The sequence below is a fragment of the Amphiprion ocellaris genome, chromosome 1 (genome assembly GCF_022539595.1).
Source record: "Amphiprion ocellaris isolate individual 3 ecotype Okinawa chromosome 1, ASM2253959v1, whole genome shotgun sequence".
Classification (NCBI taxonomy): domain Eukaryota; kingdom Metazoa; phylum Chordata; class Actinopteri; family Pomacentridae; genus Amphiprion; species Amphiprion ocellaris.
Genome location: NC_072766.1, coordinates 12,173,839 through 12,193,106, shown reverse-complemented (window position 1 = coordinate 12,193,106; position 19,268 = coordinate 12,173,839). Strand labels below are relative to the sequence as shown.

Here is a 19,268-nt window from a genome sequence, read left to right as displayed (position 1 = left end):
TTTTGATTGCGTTGCACACATCTGTTGTTTGAGGGAAAGGTAAAATTTGCCATCTGAAAGGAAAATTTGTGAACTAGTGCAGGAACACGATTTTTCAAGGGCGTAGTTGACTGTAGACCTTCCTTTGATTATTGAGATATTCCATAGAATTTTTAACAAATGAGTAATACTAGTTCTCCACTTTCAGCACACAAGTAAAGTGTTGCATAGAAATCTGGCTAAAAAAGAGACAAAGGCAAAAAACAAAACAAAAAGCCCCAAAACTCCTGAAAGCTTGTTTTTAATAATGTTGGAATGAGTTTTTGGCTTGTGCTTTTCTGACTGCATATATTGGGGTTAAGAGGTTAAAAATTACATTATTTGATTTATTTATTTATTTATTTTTACATCAGTGTATTTAGTGGTTTGGTGTAAGGAGAATATTTAAAAGTGTACTTATTTCAAATACTGTTATTCATCTGTTTCTGTAGTTGAACTTCCTCTTAATTACATCTTCAGTGAAATATAACATATTGCGTAGTCAAAAAAAAAGATTCATTGTGAGCTTTCCAGCTAACATCAGTACTTAAGTATACACACATATAAATGATGGATTAAAGCTTCTTAGGTTTTAGCTATTAAATGTGTTTTTTATCCTCAGAAATATTGCTTAGACTGCCACAAGAAAGAGATAAAATAATTTTTCTCTACCTCTGCGGGAGATTGTGCAAAAAGGCTAACGCATGCTCAGCTACTTCTCACACCCACAGCATCATGTTGTCATGTCATTTCAGCCCGACATCAGTTCTATTCACATTCGTCACCTAATGGCTTTGTTACCAGGAGGATATTATCCCTCTCGCTACTCGTGTTTATAAGACAGCCAGCAGTGATCCAGTTGCCCATGGAGACCACTGAAATCAAGGCTATATAACTATCTGGGTTTCCTTTCAAAAAAATGTGTGCTCTAAATTGTGCATTAAAGCTGTTTATTTAACCACTCACATAATATTACAAAAGCATCCTCTGCAGCCTGCCTAACTAACACCAGCAGACAGGTTTGCTGGAGCTACATCAGCACTAAACAAGCAACATGAATCCATCTGCACACAGCCTTGTATGTGCGCATGTGCACCCGTGCAGCCACCGGGCTTCAGCAGGCATGTTTCTGCTCTGCTCCGTATTGGTGGTGTGTGTGATTGCAGCATGGATCATGAACGCTAAAGCATTTATCTTTAAATAACCTCCACCCCCTGTCGCTACTGAACAATAGCGAGACGCTTCTAATTTTCTGCAAGATAATGGTAGTCATATTGAGATGAAAAAGGTCAGGGGTTGGCTTGTGAGGTTCTGATTGGTTCGGGGCATCACACTGCCCCTGCAGATAAAATGGAAAGTGATATTTCATTTATAGCACCACCCTTCCAGACTGCATAGCAATTTTAGGTGATGAGGAGGCCCAGCTCCGCAATGATTAGAGTGCATCTACCAGTCAAACACTAAACACAAAAATGGCTACTGTGATGTCTTGCATCAGCAGTTTGTTGCTGTTTTTTCATGATCAAAGACATACGCTGTATAGTTTTCCGCATGCTGTTTTTAATATTTAGTGATTCAAATTTCCTCCCGCCCCCTCCAACCAGCAAAGATTGATGGGTTTTGTTTATGCATATGTATAAGATGTGGATATGCAGTTGAACCTGCCTTTGACCTTCATCTGCTTACATGAATTCACTGAGCTGCTGCTATAACACTCTACTTTGTACTGTTTCAAAAAGGAAAAATATTCCTTGTTCAGTAGATAATCTAAGTTGTTATGCACCAGCTGTCCTCACTTCTCTAACTTTAGACTATGCATTCTTAATAGAGCTGCTCCCGAATCCTACAGCTAATTTATGACATAATGTACACGTTTAAATCATGTGGGATATTATGTAAATTCCCAAAAGCATAATGGATCAGCAACAGCAGAGAAACTTGCATTTGCCTCGCATTTTTTTTTTTTTTTTGTTTTGTTTTTTTTTTTTGTTTTTTACCCTGCTTGTCAGCTTTTGCATAATCTATTTGGCCTGGGTTCTAGGATGTGTTGTTTTTTTAATTCCAGCCTGAGGGCCAAATGCATCACACATTATGCAGTGACCCACACTGCATTTTCCAAACAGCAGTCCAGCCAGTGGGAGTGGCCTGAGCTTGTTCAGGAAGCTGCCCTTTAAGGTCATTACAATGGTCATGTGATAGGCTAGCGGAGCCCCATGGGCCATATGACAAACCGAGCTGCCAGGCCGAGGTGTGTGTCAGGGGTGTTTTTCCACAAAGCATTCTATAAAAGTGTAACTGGGCTGTATTTGCCCTTTCCTCCTGCTATGCGTTCAGCCAACAGGCCCCTGAAGATCTCTTAAAAAGTGCTGATCCACAAAGCTGGGTTGGTGCTCTTGTAATCCTTCTAGCTGTGCTCCACCTCCCCTCACGTTCCCACCCTCAGCACCTCCTGCTTCTCCCCTCACATTCCCTCACTGTCTCCTGCTGATGCATTGCTCCGGTGTGAGCGACAAGGTGATGGGATGAGGAGGCTTGCTTGGGCCCCAAGCTAATTACCACACATTAGAGCATGACTAAATAAATCTTAAGTGCTACTAATTGCTTGGCAGTGAAAACAATAACTGTGGTACTTGCCCAGAGGCTCTGGGGTAGTGAGGGGCTGGGGCACTGGGGACCAGGGGCCCTGGCACTGGGCCAGCAGAAGACACCAGCACCATCAGTCAACTGCCTTACCCGCTCTGCCTTCATGTTCAAGTCACACACCACTTGGCACTGTCACTACATGCACCATCTGCCCCACACCCACCACCCGGTCGAACGCGAACACGTTCCCTGCAGCCCTCATCAGTAAAGAATAAGCCATACATGACAGGCACAGACGAACTCAGTCTGTCTGTAGACCCATCATACATCACTGCATTAATAAACATGAATTAGTAATGGCACAATTAGATGGGGTTGTTCTGACATTTACTGGTACAATAATGACGTTCTCCTCTCTACAACTCCCTTTGGCCCGCAGTGGAGCGCTGTAAGACATTTAGACCTGAAAGGTGAAAGGGGTGGAAATGTCTTGGTCAGTACGTATCCTGATCATAATTTCTTTTAGAATCTAAAGGATCTGTATTAGGATTGTTTCTATTTTATATTCATGGTAATACATGTTTTCAGCATCTGCTTTAAAATCCGATATTGGTCTGGCTTTATTCTGTTTATATGTATGTAAATGTGTATATATCATGTGTGTTTGTTTCCCCTTTAGGTTGCATTCTGCTGTGTGTGAAGGAGACGTTTGAACAGCCTGTGCTGCCTACCAGATCTCCTGTGGCCCAAAGGTATGTTCAACACAGACAGCCCTACCACACTGACTGGGGCATGACAAAGCCTTTAACTCTGCCACAGCACTCACTAAAGACGAGCGCCATGAGTGACAGAGGGAATTCAACACATTCATTGTACTTTCTGAACATTATTTGTCAAATATTATGTGACTGTGTTTCCAACTAGTCTTCATACAGAGTTGGTAAGTGTGAAATTCTGTCCCCACAGAGACTCAACCACTGCAGTCACTGCATACCGTCATATTCTGTTTCATCTGCTTGAGATAAAACGGTAGAAGAAGAGCTTTACCTGGTTTGACACATTTCCTTTAATCAAATTAAGTAAAACAGCTTTTATTTGAGTTTGAAAATTAGAGTCACTTTATGCCTTTGTACCCAGTGTTTTTGTAGTTTGCAACAGTGCCATCTGATCTCTTAGCACAATATCAGGTATAATCAGAGTAAAACATGCCTTTAATTGAAGCAAATCTCATTAGCATTAAAAATACTGATCAGAAACATTAACCTTAAAACATTATAAATATCAAACAATGTAATTTGATCACACATTCAATGGATTCTTTTCTTCCAGATTTTTTTCTTTTCTTTGAGAATCTTTTCATGTATGCCTTATTCAGGTTTTAAATTTTTTTTGTATTCCCCAAATGTCAAGTGAATGGTGATCTGAGTGTCACATTTACTTTCTGCCACGTTTTCACCCTCCCCTTCCTTCCTAAACCAGTAGCTTCTCATTTGTACTGTCACTCTTCTGCAGTGTTTTAATGCTTTCCCAGGGGACTCGTGCGCTTTTGTTAGCTTTTCTGTGTACACACACGGCCTAATTGGTTGATTAGTTCAGGCCAACTGGCTTGTTAATTGAATAGTAATTTAGATTTGATGTGTCTAATGAAGACCCTAATTTATTGTTTGGCACTCATCCAAGGGTTTGTTTTTGACAGTGGGAATCAAACAAAAACGATAAAAGGAAACAAGAAAATGATTCAGTGCCCCAGTGCGGCTTTGATAGTACATGAATTAAATCTCTGAGTAAGGTGATAACACTTAAGTGCTTATCTACTTGAAATTACACAGATATAGACAATAGGACGACACCGGTGTGAATGGAAGCTATTAGAAGATTAGCAGCTCAATCCACCCTTTTGGTTATTTATCTTAATGTGCAAAATACTGAGACAAGTATACATCCTTATGTATTGACCAAATATGCTGATTGCTGCTGATTAAAACATGGAACAATGAGTGAACCTCTACTGCTTAACTTGCTACAAGTAGGAACAAACAAGAAATTAACCAGATCTCAACTTATTGCACAAACTGCCTGCAAAAAATAGATATTGCAAATAGTGAGCTGCTTTCTTTCATCAACATACGTGACAGTGAAATAGAAAGGTAACATGATGAAGTTTTTAATGGCCTCTATCTCAGTTGAGAGATTTTTTTTTTTTAGCCAACTGAGGTTGCTGACCAATCAGCGTCAGCACTGCATAAGCAAATTTGTCCTCTTTTTAATTTGAATGGAGCCAGAATGGCAGGAATGAAACAACTCAAGGTTGTTTGGCAAAAAAGTTACCCAACATTTGCTGCAAAGCAACACAGTGTTATCCGACAAGGTGTACTGCCAGCCAGTCATATACAGGCGAGAGCACATTCTTGGTAGTTTCCATTACAACATGAGTGCTGTATTCTATGTTATACCTCATAATGGAGGCAAAAGAGTTGCCATAGTGATAACTTTTCAGAACCGGAGAGTCCTTTCTGCGTTGTTCAGTGTGTTGGTGTCTAATATGCCTTTAAACACATATTTTGTTAGATCAACTGGACTTCCAGGATTGTGTTTCATTGGTACCTTAAACAACAGGCCCCCACCAGTGCAGCCTCCTGCTTGGTTGGTCCACCAACCTTTGCTAATTGTACCTACAAACTCTGTCTGCATAGTAAGAGTGTAAAAACAATATCTTCAACAAATTTGTGCTTGCTTTGCAACTTTGAATTTTATTCATATTTGAGCCCCATGATGATCAGATACTGTGGCACATTTGTTAATATGTATCTACATGTCAGACCTGTGACCGCTGGCTTTTCACGTGTTTTTGTCTTGTCTGTGAAACTCTTTTCACAGCTGAGCAGAAAAAAAACAAGGTTTATACAAGTGATAAATTCAATGTAGTTCACCAGCCAGTAATAGTAAATAAAAATGTTTTCTGTTGCTGCACTGAACACATAATGTGTGCATTGTGTACATTGAACAACTTTGGTGCAAACAGCCTTGTACTGTGTTGTTGATTTTGCTCTCTCCACTGAAACACCAGCTGAGTCTCTTGGTTGCCAATACTTTAACCTCATCTGCGCTACATTTGTCTTACAGTTCAGTTCCAAGCCCTGACTCTGAATCAAAAGCTGCAACCCAATTCCACAGTGTGTAGTCATCCATTCACATTGTATGGATAAGTAGAAGTATAGTCTATTCACATTTACAAAACTGTGAGAACATACATTCATATATTACATATGTACACATTGATAGGAAAACCTTTACGTTTCTTTTTGCTCCGAATTACAAAATGTTAGATTTTAATTGAACTCTGTTAGCCACCATCCTGTATGAATTCCTTGCTTACCACTTAAGTGTCAAAGGATCATACCATTATATGTACACTGCAGTCTTACTATAGTAATGTGAAGTGTGGAACTGCGACACAGCCAAGGGTAAGTACTGCCGCACACTTGGATTTGCATTGTGCACCGCACAATAATTTTTATTTTTTTTTTCACAATTTATTAACAAAATTGTTTGTTGGTGCCTCTTGTCCTTGGCACAGCACATTCATTATTTCCCCCAACTGCTTGTTCACCCAGGAATGAACCTGTTGAGTGTAGGCCTTTCTCTCTAAGTGTTTCCACACCAGAGCTCCAGTGCAAAGTGAGTTCATGACCATTGAGGTCTTCCATCACAGCTTGTCTGAGGGATTTATCTCCCCTTAAGTTCACAATTATGTACAAGAAAGTCACATTTAAAATCAATCAATGGAAATTAGTTTCCCTTTTAGCACTGAGAGAAGATCCCAAAAGCCCTTTGACTCCTCCTTTGCTGTAGTGTAGTTGGTGGCCTTGAGTGGTCCAGCAACTCATCCATTCAGGAGAATTCCCACAAAATTTTAGATGTAGCAAAGATTAAATCCAATCCAATGAATTATCAAAGTGTTAAAAAATGTTCCAAAGCCAGCTACATCCACACCAGTTGAAAACAGCAATAAACTGTCTTTTGCCACACCATCTTCATCCAGCCATTTTCATCTTTTGAGGTCAGTGTTGATTCAACTTTCCCTTCACGAGAAAGGTTTCTGTTTCTTCCTCTGTGGACGTATGTATCCAGGATGCAGATGATTCCTTTCCACAAGATCCTGGATTTCACTTTTGATTTTACTGTTAGCAACTGAATTTATGGCAGCAGGATGTGCTAGGTCTTCTTTATCCCATGTTGTCACCAAGGCAAAGTGCAGACCATTCTTCTTCTTTCCAGAGGAAAAGAAGAGAAAATATTCTTCCTAGACAGATCATAAAAAATCACAATACAGTCAGTAATAAATAAAGCAGGATAGCTGTTTTGTTTTTCTTTTCTGCGCAGAACATTTCATTTGCACATCAGCAGAATCCAACACTTTCCCTCAAACTAAATTCCTCCAAACCTCATGCCTTCATGCACGCTTGTGGACATGCAACAATGTACCTGAAACTGCTACATGCTACAGTAGGCCAAACTAGTGCAGGCATTAGCAATCCCAGGTGTTGGAGTCGTCACTTGTCGTGCACATATACACATTTCTTAACACTGTTTCTACCGTCTGTCACTTACCCGCTGTAGTCATTAGTCACCCCCTCCCCTTAATGAGAAAGCAATTACCATTAGTTTCTCCCCAATCCCAATGGCCTGGTAGCGTTTTCCGAAATCTGCCTCCCCACCTGCCTTCAGCTCTGCGTCTGCTTCTCTCTCAGATCCCCTTCTCTTCCCTTGTACCTCTTCTCCCTTTTCACTGTGGCTGCAGACTCTCTCTTTCTCCATCCTCTCTGCAGCCTCTCTCTTTCGCTCCTCCCATCTCTGAGCTCTAGGCTGCTCTGGGTTTTAGACGGATCACTCTCACAATGGTTGATCAATACAGGTATTGATCCACTGGCAAAATGTTTATAAAATCATTCTGGGCAGCTGCGGTGCAGCGGGGAGGGTAGGCGGGGCGACGAGGGGGCCAGCATGCCATGCCATTCGCCTATGAGAAAGCCAGCACGGACCTGATTGGCTGTCTGTCCGATGCCTTGCCAGGAAGAGAGCTGGCATAGTCTGCATTTCTTTGCCATTGTAACTTGGTATACCAAGCCCTCCCGCACTCATGCTGCTAAACTTCCCAGAACACCAAAGTAGAGAGCAGCAGTTTCACCTTTTTGTGGTTCGATGTTGACTGCCCGCAAAGCAGTGCCACCCGCTCTCTCTCCTTTCACATCAGCCAAGAAATTAATTTGCATAAATTAGCAAGCTGCAAGCAATCCCAGTCTAATGATCCACTGTCATTTCATTTCCCTTTCCTCCCTGATCCTCCTCTGGGAAAAGATTTCTCTCTCCTTAGTGCCACCCTGGCTCGTGCCTGCATGTCCACATGGCCAGTCTGGGAAATGTGCCACCTCAAAAACCTTGCAACTGTTTCATTCACATAAAACACAGCACATGGACATGTTGTGGATCCAAACATGACCAAATATAATGAAACTCATAGGTTGACAATGTAGAGGGGAACGCCAGTCCACAACTTGTCCCTGTTGTACAGTCATGAGCATAACATAGAGCAGTCTGGGGACAGGACTTCCCCCTCGCTCTCATCCTTGCCTCCCTCTAGACTCACACTTTGAAGCTTATGTTAAATAAAACGACTCTATTCCAGTCTTTGTTATTCCATTGAGGGGATCATTAGCAACATTAAGAGCAACACACCAAATACAGCGAGCTGCTGCTCTCAGTCTAGAGCAAAAACATGGTGTGGTTCCACTTGGGAATACTACTGACAGCCCAGCCAGCTCAAACACTCAACTTCAGTGCTGTACAACAGTTTCAAGTGGCTTGGTTTATCGTAATCCAGGGAGGGGCTTTTGCTTATGTCTTGTTGAGTGATGATGTATGAGATGTTTCATTACAGAGAGAAGATAATTGCAGTGTGGAGCGCAGTGTGGTGTAACTTTTTCCAGAATCGCAACTCTCGTTGAACCAGACTAACATCTGTCAGCCATAAGGCCAGGCAGCCAGTGTGACCCAGAGTCAACCTCACCCCTTTGGGTTGTGTGGCTTTGTCTGTCCCCCTCCCTCTCTGGCACCCACCCTAAACCTAGATGCCCAGACTCTGGCCCTGACCGCAATGTCTGGCCTGCCAAACCCATCTTCCATTAAAGAACAGTGTTAAAGTAATTATGGAAGATGATACATGTGACAGTAAGTGTTGTAAAAATGTTGCATTTTTTTAATTAGTTTGCTTCTGCTCGGTTAAATGTGGAAAGCATCTCTTGGAAGCCTCCTTCAGTTCACTAGCTTTGGATTCCCCAGAACATGTTAGCACACATGCACACGGAGACACATGGCTTCACAAACACATCTAGGAAGTGTCAATCACACATATGCTGGAGAGTGGTGATTACTCTAACACATCCAGAACTGGCCACAGCCCATTCATTACCATAACATGTTGTAATGAAGTTTAATCCCTCATCATGTTGTCTGTGGTTGGAGAGTGGCGTGTGGCTGTTATCCTCCACTACTCCAGATGTCTGTCTGTTCAGTGCTGCACTGACGGCATGACGTTCAGTTCCCCACCTTTAGACATTTCCTTCTTTTTTTATCTCCGCTTTTTTCTCTTGTAAATTCATTTTGACCTCATCCATCTTTGTTTCTTCCCTCCTCCTCGATCCCATTTTTCACCTTCTGTTCCTTCTTCCACATACCCTCCCATCGCTACAAGAGTGTGTTATTTATTTCATCTGAATGCAGGGGCTCTTTGGTGCATGCTTCTCACAGAAATCAATTTCAGCTCAGACAGCATAACCAAACAAAGCAGTGCACTCATTTCAGCACGGGCGTAGATGTAACCCATCTCTCTCATTTTCTCCCTCCTGCTCCTTTATTGGAAGACATTTTGTTCTCACTCTGATGCCATTATGTCAATCACTGCAGACATGTGGTGATGTGTGAATGCAGTTGCTAAATGAGTCACGGCAAGCAATGATCATTAGAGACTACAGAGTTTATATATGTGTTAATGTATATGTTGCGTCTAATTGGCACCTGTCAGTCTGTGTGAATTAATGAAAGTTTCTCAGTTTTTACTCAGTTTTATGGCTTTTAAGATATACGAGTGTGTGTGCAGCATGTTGCATCTGTGACACATTTTTTTATTTGTCATTATCAGAATCTTATAGCATAAATGTAGACAATAGGCAGATTTCTCCCAGTGTTGTATCAATGAAGACTCGCGCTGCCCACTCTCCTGTATCCTTTTCTCTGCCAGCCATCCTTTTTGTACAGCAGTTGAGACCACCAGTTAATGCAGCAGTTGGATTGGCCTCTTTCCTTGCTCTGCTTTTATTGATTTCAGCCAGACACAGAGACAGACAGAAAGAAAGGGCCTTTTCAGGAAGAAGTTAAATGGTCAAGTAGCGGGTGGAGGGTGGCTTTCACCACTTTATTGACGAGGTGGAAAAATGTCACTATTATGGAGGCCCTTGCAGCAGATAGCGAGCTGATTGGATGAGTGCCCCCAGGTCAGAGTGGAGCACGTTCCCCCTGCAGCCAAACGAGAGCAAATAAAAGGGCAGAGGAATCCGCTTGAACTGGAGGTGAGGTTTCTCTCTACCAGGCCTCTCTTTAGGCAACATTTCTCTGGGTGTATGAGGCAAAGTGCTTGGAATATGGACTGAAGGCTGATCTCTGGTGGACTTCTTCCTTCTGAACTCGCTACTCAAAGCTTTCTGGGTTTGCAACATTTTATAGCTCTGGGGACTTCCATGCATTATGTGTTACGCAAGCCCATGATACACAGATGTTGAACCTGCACTAGACTGCCACGACTGCAGCTTAGAAATTGTGAAAGCGGACGGGAGATGAAGAAACTGATGAGAATTGTGTGGTGATCATCAGAGAGATGTTTGAGGGTTAGTCACTTTTAAGATGCCAATAAAAGACTAAAATTTGGCAGAAACATTAACAGGGGCCCAACTGGCCTCAGAATATGTATGAGTCATGTGACTCGACACATTGGCTCACAAATTGAGAGTTTGGTTGAAATTACACAAAGGGAAAGCAAAATATGATGCAAAATAATGGTGCACACCAGGCCCACTAAGACAACAGGCACGTGTAACATTTTAGGTTCTTTTCAAGTCAGAGGAGGAAGATAATTAATGTGAGAAAATGAAAGGAAAAGCCATGATGGGTGATTTGCAAAGAACAGCTGAGTGTACAGTATATAAAAATGAAATTAGGGGTTGAATCTGATTTGTGAGACCGAGGGGCCTTGACAGAGATGCAGTTGTGAGTCCTGACAAATGGCTGAAGGTTCAAATACAAGCCACTCTCAGGCCTGCTGACGTCAATCAGTCTAATTAACCCAGCATATCATCTGGTTGCCCCCCCTCGCACCACAAGACAGACCTCTGGAAAGGTCAGCATGCCACAGCAAAGACAGAGCAGTGCTTAATCAGAGGTGAAATGGTTTCTTTTCCAAATTGATTCCAGTTCAGATCAGACAAGAGTGTATTGTGTTGAGCTACTTAAAGACTTGAAGGAAAGGCAGCGGGCGCTTTTAAGGGGGCTTTTAAAACAAGACAGTGACAAATAAAAACTGTTCTGGTGACATCCGGACCAGGGCCCAAAGACCAGTGGGCCATATGAAAGATCTGTCTGTCTCGATCTTCATTTCTTTCTGGTGTCTTTCCTCTGTTCTCTCTGTCTGTCTCTTTGTTTGCTGCTCTGCGTGAGGCCTAGTATACATTCACATGTGGACGCCCATACTTAGATGAGCTGAGAATATTGATTCAAACTCTGCAGGAAACTGTGTCCCTCTGCACTGTACAACTTGCAAAATCACTTTTCTAATGTTGACACAAAACAGTGTGAAATAAATATTTTGTCTTCGTTCTCACAAAGTAAACTAAGTACCACACCACAGACATGTCACAGCCATGTGTACATGGAAGGAAACATCTGAGCTTGCCCACACCCACAGACACACACACATCTGCACACCGCACATTCACCAACTCCCTTATGCTGAATGCATAATATATGTAATGAAATAATGTTTCCAGTGGGGATGGTTGTGGCTGGGGGATGGAGATGTGTGGTGAATATCAATGTGACTCCCCCCAGACTCCCTGGTTCAATTGGTGTGATGGTGGGGGGTAAATGAGTATGTGGGAGTGAGAGAAGCTTTATCCCTTTGCCCAAAGCTACAGTGAGGAGTCCACACAGACAGAGGAGGGCTCCTCACTGACTTACTCAATCATTATGAACTTAAGATTCATGCATTCTAACTGATGGTGTGTCCTCTCTTGTCCCACATGTCCATTGGTTAAAGTCAGTAGTCTGGCCTAAACAGAAATTAATGACTCCTCCTTATTAAGCCATAGCAACCACTTCCAACATTTAAAAAATATCCAAAGTTTTATGTATACGGGGCAGATGGATACATAAGTCAGTGACAAAAATCTTGCACGACCCTTCATGCAATGACCGGTTATACTGTACAAAAGACGCAAAATATTGTGAGTTCAACCTGTTCTAAAGCACCGATTCTCCAGGAAATCTCAATGAAAATCAATGGAGAGACAAATTACGTTTTCCCCTGTGCCTCACCTTGACTGACTCAAGTGAGCTCATCTGTTCCATCTTGTCAGAGTGAAGATGCTGTGTCTCTGTCAGCCGGGCCTTTGATGTTTTAAACATTACCATTAATAATGTTTTCAGCATCAAAATTAATTGCTTTGCTATTTTGTCCTGCTCTCTTCATCCTAAGCTGAGGCATGCATAAATCAAGACTAACTACCTTTGTCTTGAAATTTTTGAGGTCAGGAATTTGGGATGAGACCAGACTGTGATGAGAATGTGGCCAAGTAGAGTGCGCTCTGTTTGTGTATGCGTGTGTGTGTGTGTGTGTGTATGTGCTGCGTATCTTGCAGCTGCATTGCAAGAATCAAGTAGCAGTCTTTGGAATACTTGTGTTATTCACATGTTGAAACATCTGTCATTTATGTTCGAGAATAATTGAATAAGTGAACACATGTAGCGCACTGTGCAAACGTGTATGTGTGAGTTTGAATGACAACTGATGAGGGTTTAAGGTACTTTTCCACAACTTTTTCTGCTGAAATTTAAGGAAATGGTGCTGCATGATCTAGAATGTGTCAGCTTCTTCCCAAATTACTACAATTCCATTCAGACATTTCAGAAGCTTTTTACGACACCATTTGAAATATTGGAACTGTCACTGAGTTAGCTTTGGGATGTTGTTCATTGCAGGATGTGGCAACTTTTGAATTAGTTTGGATTAGACGCTCGAGAAGTATTTTTGTAACTTCCAGATGTTCTGTTATCTATAATTCCCAGCTGTGTTCTGAGAGGTTAAATGAGCTGGAAAGTTCCTGTCCAAGTTCTGTTATACTCATCAAACTCAGGGAAATGTAATTAGTGCCTTTTTGAGTTCACGTCGCCTAGCAACTCACTCCTAAATAAACACCCAAAAAATTCCCTTCCATTTTCATTTAGCCACACCTCTTATTTGCCAAGCACCTCCTCTTGAGTGGCTTTGGCCATACCCATACTCTGGGGCCCTGCAATGTGAAGACAGGGTGAGGAATGTGTGAAGCATCCAAGGAAACATGAACTGCTATTTTCCCACAAGTATGAAAAAACAGAGGCTGTTGCTGTGGAATCTTTCTGACGCAATCAGCTAGTGGGATGGCTGCTGTACATTTGGGATTTGGACAGGGGCTCCGGTCAGGGTGTTGTTAAAGCTGTAGTCTTAAGACTTAAAGATCTAAGCTGGACCTGGGTAGGTGAGAGAGCTGCTGACGAGGGTAAAAACCTGATGAGCAAGACTGGATGGAAAGATAGCCGGAGCTGCTGGATGGCCCCAGTTGGGAGCACTCCACAGTTCCTGCTATTTCATTTTTAACGGGCATCTGTGGGGCAGCCTATTAATTGTTTGTTGGCCAAACCATCATTAAAAAAGCAGACAGCAGGGTGGCTTTTACAGAGATGTGAGTGGGAGCAGAGAGCTAAAACAGGAGAGAGGATCACTGAAGAGGCCCCAAGAGGCCTCCTCGAGACCCAGATGATTACCACACTACCGTCGGCTCTGTAATTCTTCATACATTAAGACACAAGGTTGAAAGGAATCCCCAAACACAAAAACAGAGCAAACTTCAATGAGTCTCTCTTTCTTTCCTGATCTAATTATCGCTGCCCCCATAATCGCTGTTATATTCATCATAGTGCTCCTTATTTATAGGGTCTGTTTTCATCATAGTAATAATGTCACTCTGGAATTCCCATGCAGAAAGAGAGAGAGGGAGAGAAACAGAGAGAGAGACATACATCAGAGAGTATACAGAGGATGATGTTAAGGAGGCCACAACAGCAGAATTGCCTCCCTGCAAATGCCCCCTTGTTTTGCCTGGACTTTCCCCTATTTCTTCACTGTCTAGTCTCCAGATAAACTGCTCGGTCCTAAACTCTGACCCTAGTCTGGGTCTCAAATGGGTTCTAGAGCTGGCCCTGAGCCTACATCTCTGTCTTAGGCCCCTTTAAGCTTAGTATGTCTACATAAATTCATTCATCTTTCTTTCTTTCTTTCTTGCTTTCTTTCTTTCTTTCCGTTTCCCTCTGCCCCCCTCCACCCCCCATCTCACTCCTTTTCCAAAGGAGCCCACTACCTCCTATTCTGCCCCCACAATGTTGCTCCCAGTATTTGGATATATATTTAACACCCACATGTGAGGCCTGGTGAAAGTGCCTAGGGAATGGAAAGGAAAACAAGCATGCCCTCTCTCCTGGCCCTTTAGTGCTGGCCTGCTATAAATACCTCCGGGTGGCGCGCCAGTTCCAGCACCAGTGGCATGGGAACCTCTCTCCCTCCTCTGGTCCACTGCTTGGCCACTCAAGCACAGTCTGGAAAGGCTTTAGCCAGCAGGCTGGCCTAAAGGATGGGTGGGTGAGTAGGTGTGTGCACTGTGCACAGTGTAGGGAGAAAGCAGGAGAGGACTGTGTATAGCACTGATGGTCTTCCTGTTTGTTTTGTCTGCTTCTCTGAGGAGCATCCCTGTGTCTTCTCCCTTTCTCCCTTCCCGTCATCTCCCTTTTCAAAAGGCTTCATGTATACTGCATTTATGCTGTTTTGCCTTATGAAGATTGTATGAATATGTGCTTTTCAAACTGTTAAAAAAGAGATCCCCTTTTCTTCACTGCAGTGAAGCGTTTGTTATGTTACTCCCCCAAAAATTGATTTAGACTTTTCAAAGGTTTGTTCTTCACAGTGCTGTCTCCCTGTGTCGATGCACGACAGGCTCAGCTCATATTTTCAGAGTTTGAGGTAATAGTTTTAAACTGACAGACTAAACATCTCTCTCCCCGGCTGTTCCACTTCTACAGAGTAAATAGTTTTATGTGCACAAACACACGTACACACACACACACACACACACACACACACACACACACACACACACACACACACACACACACACACACACACACACACACGCACACGCACACAAACCGAGTGACTGACTTAGTCTAATGATTATTTCTTTTTGGTTTTGGGGGTTCAGGAGAATCTGCTGGGTTGTAAGTTAAAAGATATTAATGTAGGGCCTCTTGGGTCATTTTCTTATCTTTACTGCATGGCCCCATTTATAAGTTAGCTGGTATAGTTTTGTACAGTTGATGAAAGGGAGGGGAATATTTTGTGCTGTACTTCTCAGCTGCAGGCCATTTTTTTCTGTGTTTTAGGCCAATGAGATCTTATGGATTCAGTTATAAATACATATCTTTATTTTTTCCAAACAGAGTGTGCTTGTTCTTGCATCAGCTAGAAGAGAGTTACTTGAGATCAAAGCCTTTTGTTTGGCCATTTAACATACTGAATCCACAGATTAAATGTCTCTGTTGTTACATTTTCCCCCTCACACCTCTTAGCATTCTCCCTATGTCTCCTTTTCTCTCCTTTTCTTAATACTCTTCTTTTCTCTCTCTCACCCCTACAAAGCTCACTTGTTATTTTTTCGTACAAGGTCCTGTAATTAAGTTTGACATAAGCACAGGGATTAAATATGCGGTTGAGGAGGGAGAGAAAGGAGCTCTGTTACAATCTCAAGGCCAGCTGTAAAATGGAACCAGATTGCGACACTTGGAGTTGGAAAGTTTGGGAAAATAGCTTTTGAGCACAGCCAAAGGACTACTGAGTCGCCAGCCAAAAAATCTAATATTAAAAATCCTTAGGCAGAAGACTAACACTCAGTCGGATCCAATGATAATTTCTTTTTCAGCTAGAAGACTGCCGTGTCCTGTAGATAAACATTAACTGTTGTCTGTCCAACCATATGACTGATACCTTTACTCCAGCCAAGCTCTGCTGCCAAAATAACACTAGAAAGCAAAAGACACACCTATTTAACATTGACTGTCTAGGACCAAAATGTATTGCCTCCATTTACAAAAGACAACAAACTCATCCGTCAATTTTTCAAATCCGATATACAAAATACTTTATTTCAAACCAGATGGTAACTTCCTGATAGAAGTCTAAGGTTTTCATATGCACACAGGTAGCAAAAATGAATTTACAAGTGAAGACAAAAAGAGCAGTCACACCCATTACCTTCTGATGGTAAGAATGGAAAAGTGATTGTAACTCTAAACCATAATGCAGCAGGAAAAACCATTTCACATGCTATCACTCAATCACTGACACCAAATATAGAAATATAGGCTAAGATCAGCCCCCAGTGCACCGAGCGTGTCAATAGGATTTTCTTCTGTTCTGAACTCTGAGAGGTCTCACATGGAACTTTGCATTCTTAAATAACTCTGGCAAAATGCTTTAATCTTAATGAGTCTGAACAGCAAATCTCTCATCTGCAGCAAAAAGGATTAGGAATGCAGAAAAAAAAGACTGCCGTTCCACTTTGATGAATTGTGTTTAGAAAATCCCTGGGCATGAAGTTCCCCCAATGAACAAAGCGTTAGGCGAGAACGGATGCTTTTAAACAACACAACTTATCTGAGAAAAACAGAACATGCATTTAAGTGAAAATACAAAAGCAGAGCTGATTCGACTCCTCTGCAAATGATAAAAGTGACTAACTCTTTTCCTCAATCCACTTAGCTACTTTTGGAATCAAACCCGGAGTAGCTTTGCACAAATTACGTGTATTGTGTTTTCAGTGCTTCATCAGTGTTTATTTCTTCTGCATGATGCATTCTGACTTTGTTAAGAATAAATAAATGAATTCATAATTTTCGCCTTTTGGTAAAAGCACTTGAAATGGCTGATGCAGTGATGAAAAGGGAAGTTGATGAACACAGACAGTTAAGTGCTAAGAGGTGCTGCTTCCAAAACCACAAAAACTCTGCTGCTTCCACTATAGTTTGCTGCGGTTTTCCTCATAGCTTGAAGTAGGCAAAGTTTTTTTTCTTTAGTTAAGTGTGAAAATGAAGTTAGTAAAGTATGCTATTATGCAGAGGTGTTTGTTTGTATTTGATTAATACATTATTGATAATATGTTAATGTAATCCAAATCAAAGCAGTTCAGCATTTACTTGATTAATTATTACTCTGTGGTGTAATTTCCCCAAACAGTCTCTCAGAGTGGAAGGGGTTAGAGCAGTAAGCCTCTGGCTAGTTCAGACTGCTCAAACTACAAAGAGCCTTACTGCACTGGGACCTGCTCTTGGTTCCCCCTTTCCAACCCACCACCCACCTCCCCAAATGCCCTCAGGCCTTTAGAAAACTACCCTGGCTGGTTTTTGCTGTATTTATTTTACCTTTCCTTCCAAATCAGCGCTTCCCTTTGTTTCCTATAATGGACGTATGAAGGAGAGATTGCTGATGCAGGTCAGACATAAGAGCCATATTAATGAGAAAACACCATCATAGCAGATATATGCCTTCTTGAAATAAATGAGCATATCAAATGGGGGTGATTTTTAAAAAATATATATTTAAATATGCAAAATTTTCTTCCTGCTCAGCACAAGTTTGTGTGTTGCAAAGACATCAGTGTCTCGTGTGTCTTTGCTGTAGTGATAAATATTACCATGCACTTGACCTATATTGATCCCCCACTAGGATGTATACCCACTCTACCACATTGAGCCTAAACATCTGGTCACCAGAGTGTTCCTTTGAATGACAGATAACATCTGGGAAGACTGCTGCTATCACAGGAAACAATGTTCCTATCTCCCCTTCCCCACCCCTCTATCTCTCTCCCCCTTGTCCCTCTTTCCCCATGTCCTGCTCATAAGCACATCCCTCTCATTGATTTCCCATTAACCCCTTCTAGACTGTGAGTATCTGCCCACCCAGACACGCAGACACCAGTGGATTGATTAACAGCATAATGGCATCACTATGGCTGCCCGTTCTCATCAGTCTGACCAGGTCTGCGGACTGGTCCTGTCCATGTCCAGCTGTCTGTTGCCCTAGTCCATGTTCCACTCTGCTTCTTCTTTGAGTTTTTCAGTGTATCTTTGGTCCTCCTGCCTTCTTCCCTTCCTTCCTTTCTATTTTCCTTACTTTTCCTTCCCTCTCTTCCTTATCCCTATATTTTTATTCCTTTATTCCTTCTTAGGTTTCTTCATTTCCCCTCTCTGACTTCTCGTCCTCATCATCCTCTGTCCTCTGCATCTTCCTCCTCCTCTCAGTTTACTGTTAATATTCACCTGGCATTCAGCCTCGGGGCGCATATGTAGAACCACCATTCGAAACACGGAACTCAATGTTCCCATTTGCTTTCACAATGCTATGATAAAACATGAGTGTCTGTGTGCGTGTCAGTGCATATGTGCAGATATCTCACTGTATCAGATTGCAGTTATGTGTTGATTAGCGTCAATGAGGACAGCAGTTTGCAGTTCATTTCAGACAGGATGCTGAGATGCCTCAAAATAGCAGTGCAACTTTAGCTTCAATTGCTCGGAATACAGAATAACATTTAAAAAATATTTAATGATGCTATTGTGGCAGATGAGAAAATTAAACTTGTTTCTATGCGTGGGTGTCTGTTTTGATGTGTGCATATGTTTAGATTATTTCCTTTGTTGTCGAACAGAGTATGTGTTAAAATATATACTTAGATGAAAGGATGCCATATCTGTTTCAGTATGTATTTTTTCCCTCACTTTGGCAAATGCTTTGGCGGCAGAAATAAAGTAAATGTGTGTTTGTTCAGTTGTGTTTGTGAGCCACAACGGAGGCAAGTTAGAAAAAGCCCTTCATTTAAGCATGGCGTGCCTCCATCAGTCCTAGTCTCTGATGTACAAAGAGCCCAGAGGAAGGAGCTTCACAGCTGTTTGTAAACTATGAGAACAGGAAAGGTCAACAAAGTAATGCAGTGCGTTTTTTGTAACGCATTTTCATCTCTCTCTGTTCCGTAGTGAGACAGCAGGGCTGCGCCCTGCCTCAGTAGTACTGGTGCATTTAAATTACTGTTCTTGCCTGGAGAATAATGGTGAAAGCATAACCCCATTGTATTCTTTGATAAACTCTGGAAAATGCATGGTATAAGCTGAGAAAGAGGCGCGGTTTGAGGGCACAATTGCCTTGCAAATCTACCATGGCAAAGTTTTTCTGAGGGAGAGCGAGAGAGAGAGACAGGGAG

General features: G+C 42.0%; 1 protein-coding gene across 3 annotated transcripts in view; it reads left to right on the top strand.

The window, feature by feature from the left end:
- The window catches only part of zfhx3b (zinc finger homeobox 3b), a 289,722-nt gene that overhangs the window by 115,419 nt on the left and 155,035 nt on the right, over positions 1-19,268 (top strand). For all 3 annotated transcript variants that reach the window (XM_055011433.1, XM_055011438.1, XM_055011436.1), the window contains exon 3: positions 3,281-3,353. The gene's annotated coding sequence lies outside the window, so the exon portion shown is untranslated. The remainder of the gene's footprint in view (positions 1-3,280; positions 3,354-19,268) is intronic.